The sequence below is a fragment of the Vigna umbellata genome, chromosome 4 (assembly GCF_029865625.1).
Source record: "Vigna umbellata cultivar VRB3 chromosome 4, Vumbellata_1.0, whole genome shotgun sequence".
In the NCBI taxonomy this organism is placed as follows: Eukaryota; Viridiplantae; Streptophyta; class Magnoliopsida; order Fabales; family Fabaceae; genus Vigna; species Vigna umbellata.
The window spans coordinates 59,819,303-59,837,776 of NC_142168.1; the positions used below are offsets into that span (position 1 = coordinate 59,819,303).

The window sequence follows — 18,474 nt, forward strand, 5'->3', positions numbered from 1 at the left end:
TTTTGTATTTCTTTCGAGAAACCATTTATTTTTAAATAATATTATTTTGTATTGTTGAACCTTAAACCTAAATACTATGAAAATATTTAATTTTTATGCAAATTTTGAAATAACTACGAGTTGAATGATTTAGTTTGTGATGTATAACTACAAGTGTAAAAGTAGACAAATTCGAAAACTTGTTGCTCTTCTATTTGATAACATTGAATCAAATGATGAATGGGTAACTAAAGAGACATATGATGTTGTTGAAATTGAGCATGTTGAAGATGAAAATATTCACTTAGATGGACCAACAAGAGATCTTGTTCTAGATTATCTTGATCTTGATAACATAACATTTGGAGACAATGAGGATGCACAACATTTATTAGAGGAAGAGTTGGATGAAGATGATGACAGAGATGATGATGTCATTATTAGAGGATTAGACATAGAGACTTTGACATTTCAGTTTAAGCTTTACAATACTTCTATGAACAATATTTCTATGAACTTATGTATTTGAATTTATATAATTTTGTTAACTTATTTGAATTAGGATGTTATTTATTTCTTTTTTTTCATACAAAGTAAACTCTTATGAGTTTAAGAGTCAAGTTTACAAGTCAAGTTTGCTGGACTCTCACGAATTTACGTAAACTCTCGAGTTTGAAAACCTTGTGCATGCCTCAGTGATTGTGTATTAGATGAGTACGCTTCATTGAATGTGTGCCCAACATGTTATTTATCACGGTTCTAAGAAAAAAGTTAATGCAAAAAATGGTTATGAAGACAATGATGATCCACCTACTAAGATGATGTGGATCTTTTCTATACTACCTAGGTTGAAACAATTGTTTCCCATTAAAATAATGTGAAGAACAATAAATGGAACGTTGATGAAAGAAACTGTGATAATCTTCTTCAACACCCAGCTAATTCCCTACAATGGAAGAAGATTGATGAAACATTTTCAGAATTTGGTTCATAGCCAAAAAACTTAAGACTTACATTTGCTATTGATAGTATGAATCCTTATGAAAAGTTAAGTAGCAAATATAGTTTATGGCCAGTGTTGTTGATGATTTATAATTTATCTCCTTTGTTGTGCATGAAGAAAAAATATATAATGTTGTATATAATGATATATTGGGTCATAGGTAACCTGAAATAACATTGGTGGGTATCTAAAATCGTTAATTAATGATTTGAAAATGTTGTGGGAAGAGGGCATCGAGATCTTTGATTCATATTCTGGTGAAACTTTTCATTTACTTGCAATGTTGTTTTGCATTGTAAATGATTTTCCAATATATGGAGATTTGAGTGGTTACAATGTTAAAGGTCATTTTGCATGTCTTATTTGCGAAAAAGGTACTAGTTATCTTCAATTAAGCATGGTAGAAAACTATGTATACAAGACATCAAAGATTTATTCCTCGAAATCACCCTTATTGTAGATTAAAAAAAGCATTTAATGAAAGCCACTAGTGCAGCGAGGGACTTTTACCGCGGTTCATTTTCACTATACGTCGCGGTTTAAGAACCGCGGCATATTCAGCCGCGGTAGTAAGTCAGACACTTTAGGCCGCGGTTATAACCGCGGTATATAGGTTGAGGAATATGCCGCGGTTGTCGAGGGAACCGCTGCCTAAAGCCATTTTTTTAAAAAAAAAAATTAAAAAATCCACTATATGCCGCGGTTCAACCGCGGCAAAAGACGGAAGAATATGCCGCGGTTAATGTTAAAACCGTGGCCATATGTCTCGTTTTTAAAAAAAACGAAACACTATATGCCGCGGTTGTGGTTAGAACCGCGGCATATTCCCCTGCAGTTTTTTAAAATTGCAGGTCTGTTTTTGTGATATCCACTACCACAAAAACAGACCTGCATATAAAAACATGTACACAAATTCAATTTGAACATAACAAACACATGTTCAAATGTATTTCAACATCAAATAAAGTACAAAGTCTAAGAAAATTCTATCTAATCAAATGCATTGTTTAAATCTAAGAGCTATTGTATAATCTAACTATATACTTCGCAGCAGCGTTCCTAATGAATAATAGTGACTTCTCAGGAACTGGTGTAGTAGTCTTGAATCTCTGCAAAAGACAATTCATTTTAATTAGTGTATATGAATTCAACATTTGTTAAAAAATCAAAATTTGTTAAAGTTAAATATTACCGTTTCCCAGCGACTTGTGATGTGAGAACGAACAATATGGGTCATCCAATACATTACATAGTATCCACACTCATATGACCCATTTTGTCTGTTACACTACAATATATCATCACAGTTGATAATAGTTAGTGAATAACATTTGTTATAAAACAATCATAACAAAGTATGACTTTAGCATATGTCAAACCTTGAGAGAAATCCAAGCAATCTTTCTACTATTAACAATTGATCTCCCACCCATCATCATACTTGCTGGAATAGAACTGTATATAAAAAAAGGTTTTAGCATTCAGTTATATAACAAAGAAAGTCCAAACATTGAGGTTCTTACCAATCAATTGCTTGTTTGAGTTGTGTGGGAGGAGGCCTGTGCAATGAGCAGAACCACAAAGCATAGTTGTCTTGCGTAGACATAACAAGAAGTTGCCAATGGCGCCTGAAATTCATAATAACGTAACTATTAAATATTAAAATCACATATGGAACATTATCATGTTAACAAAGTTGACTTACCCGGATATATAAGGCAAAAAGTATATTTTCTTGCCCCTTCCAAAACTTCTTATCATACTCATGTTGATATGCTCAAAATCATTTGATTCATGAATTGATTGGGGATCAATGAATCCATAATCATCAGAACGCCCCAACTTATTAGTGACCCCAAACATATACCTGAAATCAAAAATTAACTTTGATATAAGGATACTTGATATATAAATCAATTTTATATATAAATAATTGATCATAGACTTACATCGTCCATAGTTGAATAATTGAAATATTCAACTCTTGTGTTCCCGACGCAAGCTCACGGACATCTTGGCTATTAAGGTATATTGGGACCTCAGAGCCTGCCCCAAATACATTAGCGTCATAGTCAACCTCCAAAGGCTTATCATCAAGGATGTCAGCAAGTAGATGCAATGAAGAAAGAGGGTCATCCTCAGATAGAGGAATCTTCTCTTGTGCCTGCGTCTGTTGTTACATGAAAAGATAAGATAAGTTTTGACATCAAAAACCTTTAAAATTGAGAAGTGTAAAGAAGAATTTCATACCGAGGGGTCAGAAACTGGTTTAACCAAAAATTTAGGCCAAGTGATAAACGACTTATATGCTTGTTCCACAGTGAAAATCTCTTCCGTGGACAGAGGAACCGAGACATCTGGTATGATCATTTCATCCATTGAGACCTTCACCTCATCCTCTAATAGTTGCATACCATGACATACAGTCGCTGACCTAAACTCTGTTCCACGAGCTACCAGCACCATCTCAGTATCCTCTAAAATGTATAGCAGACATGGACTACCATCGTCCATGTCATCCTTTGGGATGGCTGATGCGGAACAACTTCCTTTGCCGCTTCTCCCTGTCAGAGTAAATGTTAGATTATACAAGAGATAGAAATAATTGCACATAAATGTTTATTAAGTTTACCTGTGGGAGGGGGAGGGATAACATGTTCCCCTATAGGAGACTGCACCGGGCGCATGCTCTGAAACTGCTGCTGGTATAGCATCTGGAATTCAGCCCTCACCTCGGCCCTGATCTCCTGTATAAGGTCTTGTCGGACCTTTTTTGTGATCTCTTCTGTCATCCTTTGTGTATCGCTGTATGAATATGAAGGCTGACGAGAAGAGCTCCCAAAATAATCTGTAATTCCTACTCCAGGACCTGCAGCACGTACACGTCCAGGGTGCTCAGGTCGTCCAATTGCAGCAGCAAGAATATCCTGGCGACCCTCTGGAGTGAATTGGCCTTGGGAGCTCTGCTCAACCAAGGCGTCCTGTAACATTACAAAACACCATTATTCTTTAAATAGTTTAATGTAGTATGTATAATGACAATATTTATTATTTTAGGAATAGTGATAACTTACAATTTTTTCAGAAATCTCTCGTGCAGTGTCGGAAGAGTAGGTGCCCGATGGTCGCATACGGGCCAACTTCCATTTCTCATGTCTAGACGGTGGAGAAGGAGGCTGAGGAGGGCTACCACCCTGAGATGGTGGTATAGCATCTGCCTTTTGCTTGAGGATTTTCTCCTCAAGCTTCCTATACCCACCATGAGATAATAGGTGGGGGTTTTTGTTCTGAGCACTTGTTCCTTGTGCTTTGCTTCTAATTGCCTGTCACATACACATTAATTAATTAGTTCATATGATATATATTTGTTAATGAGGAATTGAATAATATGAACTACACTAACCTGCCATTCCTCTGACATCCGACTCTCTTTAAAAAGCCGCCAAGTCTCCTCATCAATGGACTTATATGAACTACATGGACTTTTATGTTTAAGGTGTCCAAAGATGTACCTTGATGTCAACTTGCTTTTAAAGTTTTTGAAATTTTCTGCAACAGTTGACAAACACTTATTTCTAAGTGTTGGGACATTTGGAATGTCAAATGTCATCTGAAAAAAACATAATAAAGTTGTATTAGTACAAAATTATCAATATAAACAAATTTTAATTCAAATGCTATTAACTAACTTACCAATATATCTTGCCAAATAATGTTCCGATCACCCTCGGACACATGATCAAAAGATGGAATGAGAATGCTAATCTTATCACGTGCCACTACTCCAAGGTATGATCGGAAGTCATCTGCATGGGGGCCAGTTGCCACACCCGTGGTGACATTCACATTCACCGGAGTTCTTTCACCACTATTTTTCCTTATCAATAGTTATTTCATCCTAGTGGGTCCTCTAGTGGATCTGGTTGGGGGAGCCTCATCCCCTGAAGAATGTGGATGATCAGCCATATATCTGTCAAAATAAATAACAACATTAAATTTTCTTTCAAGACTTATGTAATATCATATAAATTAACAAAACATGTAATAGTAATCATAGGAAATGTATAAAAGGAAACCTTATGTTATATTAATAAAATACTTATACAGAAATTGAAAATTCATACATAAAGACTTGGATTCATCATATGTATATTCTCTCATCATGATCTGACCGAATTGCATGTACATCATCGTCAACTACAGATTGGTCATCCAAATTTGTTGTAGTTTGAAATGAATGGTTGTCAGCAATATAAATATTAATCAGATTGTCTTCGTTAACTTCAATTTGTTTTTTGCCTTGAAGAGCAACATACCAATGGTCAGACGCAGGATCTTTGACATAAAAAACTTGAGATGCTTGATGTACCATGATAAACGGTTCGTCTCGGTAACCCACCTTGCGAAAATCAACCAGTGTCATACCCGAGTCATCTATTTTCACACCACTCTTATTGTCAAACCACTTACACTTGAACAATAGAACAAAAAACTTGGTGTAATCAACCTCCCATATCTCTTCTATTATACCATAATATCTCATTGATCCAAGTACAGGAGATTGATCTTTTGATGTGGAAAATTGAAGTGACTCAGCTTCTAAACTGACTCCACTATTTTGTACTGTGCTTTTATCATCCAAAGTCTTCGTATAGAATGTGCAATTATTGACTTCATAACCTGTACAACACACGACATCAAACTTCAAACCATTTGCAAGCCACAATAAAGTTTCAGAAGAATGTGGCTCTTTGTCAATTTCATATTTGAACCAAGACATAAATGTTTTGTTATGCTCCATCAATTGCCATTTCTCTGATTGTCTTGGATTTTTATTCTTAACAATGGCTTTGTGTGCTTCCAAAAAAGGGATCACCTCATCTGTGTTGTTCAATATATAAAGATGCGCTTGCAACAATTCTTCGCGATCTTTTGTCACCACATTGACACCTCGGATGCTTTTACTTGTAGAAAATTTATTCAACCATGCTGTGCGAGGAACTCCTATTGGATTCGTTGATGTCATGTAATCTGAACAAAACTCAATACTTTCTTCAGCAATATACCTTTCAATCATCGAACCTTCAAGACGATATGGATTTTTAACGTACCCTTTCAAAATCTTCATATAACGCTCAATAGGATACATCCATCTTAAGTATACCGGTCCGCACAACTTGATTTCTCTAACCAAATGAACAAGTAAATGTACCATGATGTCAAAAAAAGATGGAGGGAAAAACATCTCTAGTTGACACAAGATGATAACAATCTCGCCTTGAAGTTCATCTAACTTTGTAGGATCGATGGCTTTACTACATATTGACGAGAAAAATGAACACAAACTGTTTATGGTGTGCCTAACATTTTTGGGCAAAATTCCACGAATAGCCACCGGTAACAACTGTTGCATTAAGACGTGACAATCGTGAGACTTCATGCCAACAAGCTTTAAGTCCTGCATTGACACTAAACTCTTCATATTTGAAGAGTATCCTTGTGGTACTTTGATATTCTTTAAACATACACAAAAACTTATCTTCTCTTGTCTAGACATTGTGTAACATGTAGGGGGCAAATAAGTACGTTTACCAATCTCCTTGGGTGCCAACTCTTCTCGGATATTCATGTCAACCAAATCCAAACGAGCATTCACTCCATCTTTTGTCTTTCCCTGAATGTTGAGTAATGTACCAATCAAGCTATCACACACATTCTTTTCTACATTCATCACATCTATGCAATGTCGAACATCTAACTTTGACCAATATGGAAGATCAAAGAATATTGATTTCTTCTTCCAAGGGGTCGTTACAGATGACTTCTTCGATGTTTTCCCAAATACATGATGTATTTTATTAACTTTTTTAAGAACTTCAAGGCCAGTAAGTGGATTTGGTGCTTCGTCCCTCTCTTGATCTCCATTGAATGCTTTTTTTAACCTTCGATATGGATGATTACGTTTTAGAAATCTCCGATGACGCAGATACACCGTCTTTCTTCCATGTTTCAATTGATGAGCTGCAGTGTTTTCTTCACATATAGGACACGCTTTATGACCCTTGACACTGTACCCTGACAAATTACCATAAGCAGGAAAGTCATTAATGGTGCAAAATAACATTGCACGCATCATAAAAGTCTCTGAAGCGAATGCATCAAATATTTCAACCCCATCAACCCACAAAACCTTCAAGTCTTCAACTAGTGGGCTTAGATAAACATCTATGTCATTTCCAGGATGCTTTGGACCAGATATCATCATAGACAACATCATGTACTTCCTCTTCATGCACAATGCAGGAGATAAGTTGTAAATTATCAATATAACTGGCCAACAACTGTGATTGGTACTCAGATTACCAAATGGGTTTATTCCATCAGTGGCTAAACCAAGCCTAAGATTTCTACACTCTTTACCAAATTCGGGAAATTGTCGATCAATATTTTTCCATTGCTTTGAATCAGCTGGATGACGAAGCAGCCCGTCAATTTTCTCTCATCTGCATGCCATCTAAGATTTTTAGCATCTTTGGGATTCGCAAACAAACGCTTAAGTCTGGGCACTATTGGAAGGTACCAAACTACTTTCAAAGCAGATCCATTTTTTTCTATCTGACCATTATCTTCACTATTGTTTTTTGACTTGTATCGTGATAAGCCACATTTTGGACACTTTGTCAAAAATTCAAACTCTTTCCTATACAAAATGCAGTCATTGGGACAAGCATGTATCCTTTTATACTCCATACCCATTGGACAAAGAATTTTCTTCGCATCATAATTACGAGTGGGCAGTGTATTTCCATCTGGCAACATTTCATTCAACAACGTCAACAGTTCTGTAAAACTCTTATCAGTCCATCCATTGCTCGCCTTCAAATTCATGAGCCTTAACACCGCTGATAAACGTGTGAACTTAGTTGAACCGACATACAAAGGTGTTTCCGCATCAGTCGACATCGTCTCATACACATGAGCTTTGGCAAAATTTTCTGCTCCAACATCGCGGATCATGTCCTCCAATTTGTCTTCATCCGGTCGATCTTCTTCCATGGTGGAATCAGTAACATTTACACTTTGAGAGTCAGTGGGAAAATGCATTTCTTCGCCGTGCCAGATCCATGTTGTATAGCATCTTAGAAAACCATCACATATAAGATGTTCTTTAATTTGAGTTGCGTTCAACTTTCTCCCATTCAAACAGTTCACACAAGGACATCTAAACTTCACTTCATCATCACTTCTCCCCTCATTACGTTGTGCAAATTGTATAAATTCCTCTACACCTCTCTCGTACTCAGTACTAATACGTGGTAAATTAATCCAATTTCGATCCATATTCCTAAATATTACATAAAAAGATAAGCTACTAAAAATCAAACTTGCAATTTCATACATATCATTGAAACTTAGTGAATAATATTTTAAGGTTTATAAATAATACAAGAACTACAACACACATTACCAAAACTATAGCAAAAACCATACCATACATTACCAAAACTATAGCAATTTCATGCATTACCAAAATTAAAGCAAAAATTATACCATACATTACCAAAACTATAGAAACTTCATACATTACCAAAACTATAGCATTATGCAAAAACTAATGAAGAAATCACGTTAACAATGCAAAAGGGCATAAATACCTGGAAGAGGAACGGCGAAAACGCTTGGTGCAAAGAAAACGAAATCGCAGCGGAGAGGGAATGACGCGTTTCAAACGATTTTGATCGGCTAAAACTGTTTTTTCTCGTCAAAAATGAATAATGACCGAACAATATCAAGTTTAAACGGTGAAAAATGAAGAAACGGAGATGAACGGAGTCGGAGGGAGAAGAAAAACGCGAAACAGAGACGGGCACGCGAGGAAGACGACACTGTTCCAAGTTTTAATTTTTAACCCTGAACGGGAGAATCTACCGCGGTTCACTACTTAACCGCGGTATAATATGGGTATATGCCGCGGTTTCACGCCCAACCGCGGCATATACTGATTAAAAAAATAATCCTAAATGGCATTTTTGAAATTATTTTCAAACTATATGCCGTGGTTCAGCGGGCAACCGCGGTATATACCTCGAAATATTTCAAATATATATTAAATTAATTTCAGATAGGGGAATATGTCGCGGTTTCTCGTAGAACCGCGGCATATACCCCTGTAACGTGCTAAACACAACTGTCTCCCCAACTGCCTTTTGGGGAATTTCAGTAGATGACAGGGGTATATGCCGCGGTTGCCCTGCGAAACCGCGGCATATACCCCCTGTAACTTCTGAAATTCTCTGACTGGCAGAGAAGTTGAGAAGTTACTGCGGTATATGCCGCGGTTCTCTGGACAACCGCGGCATATACCCTTGTAACTTTTGAAATTCTCTGACCCAGTCAGCACCTGCAATAAATTGGCAGGGGTATATGCCGCGGTTGTCCAGAGAACCGCGGCATATACGCTGTTATTTAATTTTTTATTCACACGTGGCGTCAAAGGTAATGGTTGACTGGAGTATATGCCGCGGTTCGGAGCAGAACCGCGGCATATGTGTTCGATTTATTTACAAAACTGCCACCGCGCACCATTATGTTGCGGTTTCCATTGAACCGTGGCATAATGTGCGCTGTAAAAACCCAATTTTTTACTAGTGAAGTGTTGAAGATGATGTTGTGTCGAGACCTCAAAATGAAGAAGAAGTATACAATCAAGTGAAGAACATTGATGTTGTGTTCGGAAAACATCAAAAGAAGACCATTGAGAAAAATATTTGGAAGAAATAATCATTATCCTTTAATATTTCATATTGGTGTAAACTTGATGTACGACAATACATAGACGTGATGCTCGTTGAAAACAATGTATGTGATAGTGTTATCGGGACTTTACTAAACGTAAAAATAAACACAAAAGATTGAGTAAAAGAACGACAAGATTTGGCTAACATGGGCATTCGTTCTGAGTTACATCCACAATCAATTGTAAGATGAGCCTACTTTCCTCCAACTTGTCACACTTTTTCTAAAAAAGAGAAACAATTTTTTTGTTAGTGTTTAAGTAGTGTAAAGGTTCCACAAGGTTACTCATCAAATATTAGTAGTCTTGTTTCTATGCAAGATTTAAAATTAGTTGTTTTAAAATATCATAATTGTCATGTCTTAATGCAACAACTTTTTGTAGTAGTTATTCGAGCCACATTACATGCTTGTGTTAGAGGTATTCTCACACGTTTAAGCTTGTTTTTTAATGTCATTTGCAAGAAAGTTATTGATCCTCGACCGTTACATGATTTGCAAAATGAAACCATTAGACTATTAAGCCTATTAGAAATGTATTTCCACCCTCATTTTTCGATATCATGGTTCATTTGATAGTCTATCTAGTGAAAGAAATTCAAATATGTGGGCTGATTTTCTTGAGGTGGATGTATCCTGTTGAAAGATACATAAAGATCTTAAAGATATATGTTAAGAATCAATATCGATTACAAGCTTCGATTATAGAGCGTTACATTACAGAAGGAGTCGTTGAATTCTGCTCAAGTTATATTTCCAAGTTGTGAACCAGTAGGGCTTTCAAAGAATATACATAAGAGTAAGTGTGAAGGTAAGGGTGTTCGACGACTGAAGATTCAAAGTGTTAATAGAAAAGAAGTTAACCAAACTCATTTGTACATCTTAAACAAGACAAACGATGTTATTCCTTACATTTCGCAACACATTGATAAAATAAAGTCTGCACACTCACGGATGAGTGAAAAATGATTACTTACCGAAAATAACAAAAACTTTCTTATCTCGGTTTAAAAAAATATTTATGCGACTTCAAATGTTTCTAAAACTCTATTCAAAGTAGGAACATAACAAAAGTAGAATTCAAAATAGTGGAGTTACTCTACAAGTTGAGGTTGTATATTTTGCTAGTTATACGGACAAAAATCCAATTACAGTATCCATGAGTTATTTCAAAATAATACAAGAAATATGGGGAGATGATTATGTCAGTTTTAGAGTTCCAATTTTCAAGTGTAAATGGATTTATAGAAATTATGGTGTAGTGACAAATGACCTCAGGTTAACTTTGGTAGACCTTAACAAGATGAGTTATATAGATGAACCATTTATTATGATTAGTCAATCAAGACAAATATTCCATGACTGATCCAGCGAATCATAATGGTTAGTGGTATTAGAAGGTAGAACCATGCATGTAAATGATGATGAAGACTCTCTAGATATACTTGAGACAATGAAATCTCAAGTATGGGAGAAAATAATTTCACAATTTGAATTGATCACAACGAAAACATATGGGAGAAAACAATTTCACAATAGATGTCTTTTTATTATTTTTCACACTTTTACAATTTCTTTATTTTGTCTCTTGTAACTTTATAGAAAAAAATTTGTTTTGTTCATTATATATGATTTATTATCATTGTGTTTTGAGGAATGACGAACTCTGGATCAAGAAACAGTGGACATGGAAGATTTGTGACTTGGTTTCCTGATGTCACATCCCATCAAATTGCCATGGAGAGGTTGGTGGTGGAGATTGATCCTTGATCGGGTACACCTAGTGGCCCACATGCAAAAAAAGTTTCAAAACTATTTGGACATGTTGGCCAAAAGGCATGTCTCAATTGTCATTGCCTCTTGGGATGACATATCGGAGACAAAGAAGAATCTCCTATGGTAGGATATTTTAGAATGTTTACTTAAAACATATATATTGTTTAAAATGTTTTACTTCAATCATTAACATTCCTTTTGTTTTCAATAGTAAAACTTTGACATTCCGAATAATGAGAAGATAAGAAAGAAAGTTTTATCTTGCATAGCAATGAGATGAAAGGGCTTTAAGACTAGACGAACACGTCTATACATTTTCAGAGACAGACAACATGACACTCCTTACTAAAGTATAAAATAATGGAGGAGGAATGGGTGTAGTTTAGTGAAAATCTGGAGAGTTTGGAGACTTGTAGGTTTGTTTCTTAATATTTTCTAATAATCAGACAAGACATCCATTTCTTATTTAAACTTATTAACTTTTATGGTTTAATAGGAAAAATAGATTGTCGCTCAACAAAGACATAAACGTAACGCCACACGTACTCTTGTGTTGTGGTTATGCATTATTAGAGAAAAAGATAAAAAAGTCTCGTGCAGAGGCTTTAGGTCTTGAGTTTCCTAGCCTAGCACCTCAGCTTGCTAGACACGAGATGTGAAAGGTTATACAGACTAAGTTCGATGATCAAATGACATCACAATAAGCTCAACACATATCGCAAAGAATTGTAAGTACAAACTTTTAACCCATTACCATAATTTATATCAATTTTATGTAACAATTTTTTTAACATATCAAACTTCATTATGATATGTAGGAAGAGTTTATTTACTAACAGACTTTAGGAACATATGTTAGCTAAGGTATGGAGGACATTCTCATAACGACCATTGGAAAGTGAAACCACCCAGGTCGTGTGTGTGGTGTTGGAGGAGCTATTGGAATGAAAGACTACTTTTAGCCCTAAAAAGTGTAGAATCCTTTAGTCAGTAAGTGTTAAGGAAGTCGGAGCTCCAAATGGAGGCAAGACTAAATGAGCATATGACTGTTATGGAGCAATGCTTCATGGAACGCCTGCAACGACAACAAGAAATTGAAAGGGCACTTGAAGAAAGACTTAATACCATGACCCAGGAAAAGAACGATCCCCCTACAAAAGATCCAACAGTATGTTGTGTGACTACCAAAGGCTCATGCTCTACTATAGATCATACTGACTACACTTGTTAGTATGAGCTATTGGTTGATGGAGATCCCCTAGGCATAGTGGCCATGGGATGACAACTTGTAGGAGGGAAAACTATTCATTGTGATCATTTATTGCCCCACTATGTGCACGTGAGAATTGATGAAGTCAGAGACCCTCACGCTCAAGTACGTGTTCCAACTTCTGAAATACAATTCGTGGGGAAGGCCTTAAGCACATTTATAGTTTGGTCTAAGACTTTAATCATGCCATATTTTGGCCCACCACATGTATTATATTTTTATTCATAGTATTTTTATTTCCAAGTTAGAAATAAATCATTCAAAACTTTTAAAATTTTTATTTCAGTTCTACTGTCCTAAGAAATAGCCCATGCTTGAACTTGTGAGCCATAAGATGATGACATTGCAGAAAAGGATGATCCTCTAGCAAAGTTGATGAAAAAATTACACAGGTTGAAAAAGGATCGATAGAGTTGGAGTAGGACTTAAGAGTATTTGGCATCTAGTGTCATATATCATTATATATTACTCTAAATGATGTACTAAAGGTCATATGTAGAGAAATGATGTTAAACATTTCAATCATACAACTATGGTGCATATTGTCTTCCCTTTTTAAATATTCAATTTGTTACTTTTTAATATATATATACTTAACTTTATTGTTATAGGTACATTGACAATATCATTCTGGACAAAGGTTAGGCATCCATGTATGAATGTTTTGAAACTCAGATGATTACACCATTTGAAAACACAGTTTAATTCAAGCAATCATATATGCAAACATAAATGGTTGAGTCTAAAAGAGAGATGTACCTTACACCATACATTGATGGGTATTGTGTTAATGATTGTAAAATTTTATGAAGGTTTACTTAATTAACCGAGTCACTGTTTTTGATTCATGATAGGGGTCATTGACAACTAATGGTGATCATACCAAGACAATGCACAGTTGTATGGTTTTGTTTCCTTCACAGAAAGATGAAACATAACTTGAAATCCTTATTACAAACGTAAGTATTACATTCTTTCATATCAATTCATTATGATATTAATATATTAACCTATGTTTCAAATTTAATTAGAGTTGAGAGTAGGCCTAAAGCACAACGAATTTCAAATACTATATCCAAAGGTTGGGTTCATTGATCTTTAACTTATTAATTTTCGTATGTGAAATTTACATTTTTATACTTGATCATTTTCTTTGTCATGTTCAATGTAAAAAGCAATCAGATTCATAGGCATGCGAATACTACATCATGCCTTGGATCAAGGTCATCATTAGAGAAAAAATTAAAAATAATTGGACTAAGGTAAGAATATCTTGCACATATTACAAATCACATTCAAGTTTGAACATTAGAATGCAAATATAGCAAAGTTGTCTTGTTTTTATAGTGATTCAACAATCCATCACCAATCACAAAGGTCACAATGATAAAGATACAATAAGAATTAGCAGCATATCTTTTGGAGAGATAGAGTTAGGACATTCAATAATAGTTTAGTTTCAATACTTTGTATTATGATAGCTTTAGTTTTTAATTTGAATTTGAATAGCTTTAGTTTGTAGTTTGAATTTGGTAGCTTTAGTTTATAGTTTTGATATAGAAAAATTTTAAAATGAGTTTTAGATATATGAAATGCCAAAACTAATTATCTACTTTTTCATGTTTGATAAACCTATAAAAACAAATCTTTTATTAAAAAAAAACATACAAGGAACGTTGGAAAGTACGCTTTTCGACATTAATTGAGGTCAACAAGTGCATTTTCAGATGTCAAAAGTTCCCTACTTCATTTCCAAAGAGAATCCTTCTATGAACGAGGAGGAATGGCCTAGCGAGAAGGATGTCGAAAAAAATGAATTCTAACATCTCCATTTTACATTTCAAAGACCATTCAGAAACTTTCGCTCAACGACCAAAGCGTAAACACTGAGCGTTGAAGGACGTTGGAATTGCCTGTTTTTCGACACCATCCTTTTTTCCTTACGACAGTTAAATTGACATCTCCGGTATGCTTTTAGTGTTTTTGCAAAAATTCAAGGTTAAAAATAATCCACATCGAAGTTTTTTTTAGTAGTGTTAATTTTGTTTTTAAGTTATGATATTATATTTTTAATGTTATTTTGTATATTATTACATATTGTATTACTCTACTACGTGTAAAGTTTGGTTTCGTATTTAAGTAAAAAGCCACCTAAAATGTCTTTGACATATCTTTTCCACAACAATACACTTTAAATTATAAAAAAAAAAGTAGTTTAATTCTTCAAATTTCAAAAGTATGATTTTTGTAGAGATTCAAAGAATAAAAATATTAAAAGAGAACAACACTATATCTCATTAATATTTAGGATAGTTTTTAGAGAAAAATAAGTAAGTTTAAAACAAATTTAATCATATAACTGAATTATCTATTTTTTAATAAAGATGAATTAACTAATCAGATCTTAAAAAAAGTAGAGGAGAGAGTAATAACGATAGAATGTTTTGGGCTCATGATTAAAGCCGAAGATCTTCTGAAAAAAAAAATTGCATGGGGATTTATTTAGTTGTAATTAAAGCAAAAGAAATATAAGGCCAAGAGATCCAATTAGAATGGAGGTACGAAAATAATAAAGGAAAAGTATATAAGGATAAAAAAAATGTGTTGTTTAGGCTCAGTAAAAGAATGAGCAAATATATATGATAAAAAAGAGAAAAAAAAATACAATATATAAACCAAGTAAGAGAAAGCAAAATATGTTTTTTAGACCGTAAATGCAAATAGAGAGAAAAGGAAGCTGAAGAGGAAGGAAAGTAAACATGTGATAATTATAAATTCAATAGGGTGACTAATGTAGCAACTTAATCCTTTAAAATTTACTATAACAGTAAAAATAATTAGCTTTTAATATTTTATTGTCAAAGGCACCTTAGTAAAAATAACAAATTAATAAATTAATTATATTTTATATTTAAAGTGAGTCATCTCGAAGCTAATTAACTTTGAAATTTATCTGAGTGATTATGTCGTCTCCTATTTAAGTGATTATTAAGTCTCCTGAGGGTTTATTATTTGAATATTTTGTAAGAATTTATTTATGTTAATATAAAGTTATTCACATTTATAATTTTAGAATCGATCTATATTGTTATTTGTAATATTTAATGTTTCCGTAAATCTTCTATATGAATCTCAAATACGTTTATTTTCGTCTTAATTAAATATTTTTTTTATGTAAAATTAAAATAGTTAGAGGTTTACCATTAAATTGAACAAAGTCGTTTAAGTTTGGGTTACTAGACGTCAGTATATTCATTAATCTAACATTTTTATGGTTTCAGGGGCAAAGTGGACAAAATCTAAAAATTTAAACCCTACAATTCAGAAAAGCAAATGAGATTGGAAAAAGAATCAGGGCTTTTGAGCAAAAAACAAAGTGTTCGATTCGATTTGAAGCGCAGGATTCGTGGGTGAAGAACATCGGAGCGTTGGTAGTTTCTTCACCTTTTCCTGGCCGTTCGGAGCGTTGGCAGTTTCTTCAGCTTCCTCAAGCTCTGCAAGCAGTTGTCCTTTATTCTCAAGTGTGTTTGCCACTGGGCCCTCTTCGACTTCGACCTCAACGACGATCCCAGCGTTAAAGCCGTCTGCTTCAGCTACTACTACAACGGTGTCATCTAGCTATTCTGGACTCTCTTTCGCTTCTCAACCCTCTTTTGGATTCCCCAATGCTGCTTCAGCTACGGCTTCTTCTTCAGCTTCTTCGGCGGCTTCTGGCACATCGGCTTCAAAACCAACGGGTTCTTTTTCGTTGACCACATCTTTAGCGCCACTGTTCTTGACTGTGACGACCACCACGACTTCTACTGTGGCTACTGGCAGCACGACCCTTTCATCTTTTGTGCCTGCCTTTGGTGTTATTACTACATCTTCTGCTACACTACTTTGGTGGTTCCTACTGCTTCTACTGGTGCAGCACCTTCTGCCAATACAGGATCATCTTTTACAGGATTTGGCATAGGAAGCACAGCATCCAATGTTTCTCTTGGGACTAGGTTTTCCTTTGCAAATAAGTCATCAACGAAGACAGCTTCTACCACTACTACTTCTGCATTTGGTGGGCTGTGCAGTTTGAATCCTTTTAAAAATATCTGTTTAAAATCATCTTTGCTGCTATCTTTGAAGTGTATGAACTGTTTTTGTTGTTAAATTTTGGAGATTCATTTGTGATATAGATCTACGATGATATTTTCTTTTGAATCAATTTGGGGCAGGGCCTGCACTTTAGATATTGTCTACTTTACCCTTCCTTGAATCTGAATCTATATATGTGAAATCCAAATTTGTAATATAAAATTCATTTTTAATGCCATATCAAATTAAAGAATAAATTGACCATGCCACGTATCATAAACTTAAACGGTCGTTTGTTTAATTTAACGGTAAACCTCTAATTATTTCAATTTTATACAAAAAAAAACTCAATTAAGACACCGAAAAAAAAGAACCTATTTGAGATTCACGCTAAAAACAGGAATCTACCGATACATTAAACTTATTTGTAAAAGTTTTTTCTTTTCTCTAAAACCAAAAAGGAACCCTCTTGAAATCGCTCCTCAAACTCTTTCTCTTTGTTTCAACACAAAAGAGAAGAGATGATGAGAGCTTTGAATTTCACTCACCTCATATCAGTCTTAGGATAAGTAAATGTTGATACCCTCTTTTCTTATTCATGAGTCACTTTGAGGAAACTTCCAAGCACCCTTTTTTTCTCTTGCATGTGCCATTAGAAACCTTCTTAGGAATATTCTTTTGTTTGTGGCTACAAGAACCTTTGGAGTATTCATTTGTGGTTCTAGAAGTACCTTGAAACTTGAGAGCCTCAGAGTATATTACCTTTACTGATGTGTGCATATGAGAATTAAATGAGATGTTATATTATTTCGGTCTCACTATATATGACCCATACTAAAAGTAAGTCTTTTTAGTGATTACTTGTTATTGAATTAACATTATAATTTAAAGGTGTCAGAACCATTTAAAACACACCCAAAAACCCTCTGAACGGACTCCAGGTGTCAAGCGAAGAGGATCCGGAAATCAGATAGTGGAAGGCAGGTCTCGGCAGATGAGCGGACGCTCGTTTTGACGTAGGAAGGAAAACTTGATTTTCAGAAAATTCACATCACACTCTCTACATGCACACTTCTTCCCCAAATTCTGAAAATCTCATTTCCTCCTCCTTCTCTCTAAAAATTTCCCCCTTCTCTCTACGAAATCTCACTTTTTCTCTTCTCCGATCTCTGTTCAGGCACCGTGGAAGCACTTCTGGCGTCAAGAGCTTCAGTTTGAACCAATCAGTTTTGGGTTCTGAACTGGTAAGTTCTTCTTCTCCTTTAGTCGTTCGTTCTCTAGCACATGCAAACCACGTTCTGGTTGGATGAGTTCATAATCTAGTTCTGAGCCATTTTGGTCTTTTGTTCAGTTTAATTTTGGAGAAGTGTTGAGTGTTGAGGGTAGAAGGACTTGTAGTAGGGCGAACCATATTTCTGCCTCAGTGAACGTCCGGTCACGCTAGAGGTAAGGGAAGCTTAATAATTTAATTTGTATGTTACTTATGAACGTTTGTTGAATTGACTGAATTAATATGATATATGATGGTTGCTATGTTTGGATTGTATGAAATATGAAAATTTCTATGATATGGTTGTATGAA

At 34.9% G+C, this 18,474-nt stretch overlaps 1 protein-coding gene across 1 annotated transcript in view; it reads right to left on the reverse strand.

Moving 5' to 3' along the window:
• LOC124846071 (uncharacterized) overlaps positions 1 to 18,474 on the reverse strand; it is a 28,718-nt gene that overhangs the window by 709 nt on the left and 9,535 nt on the right.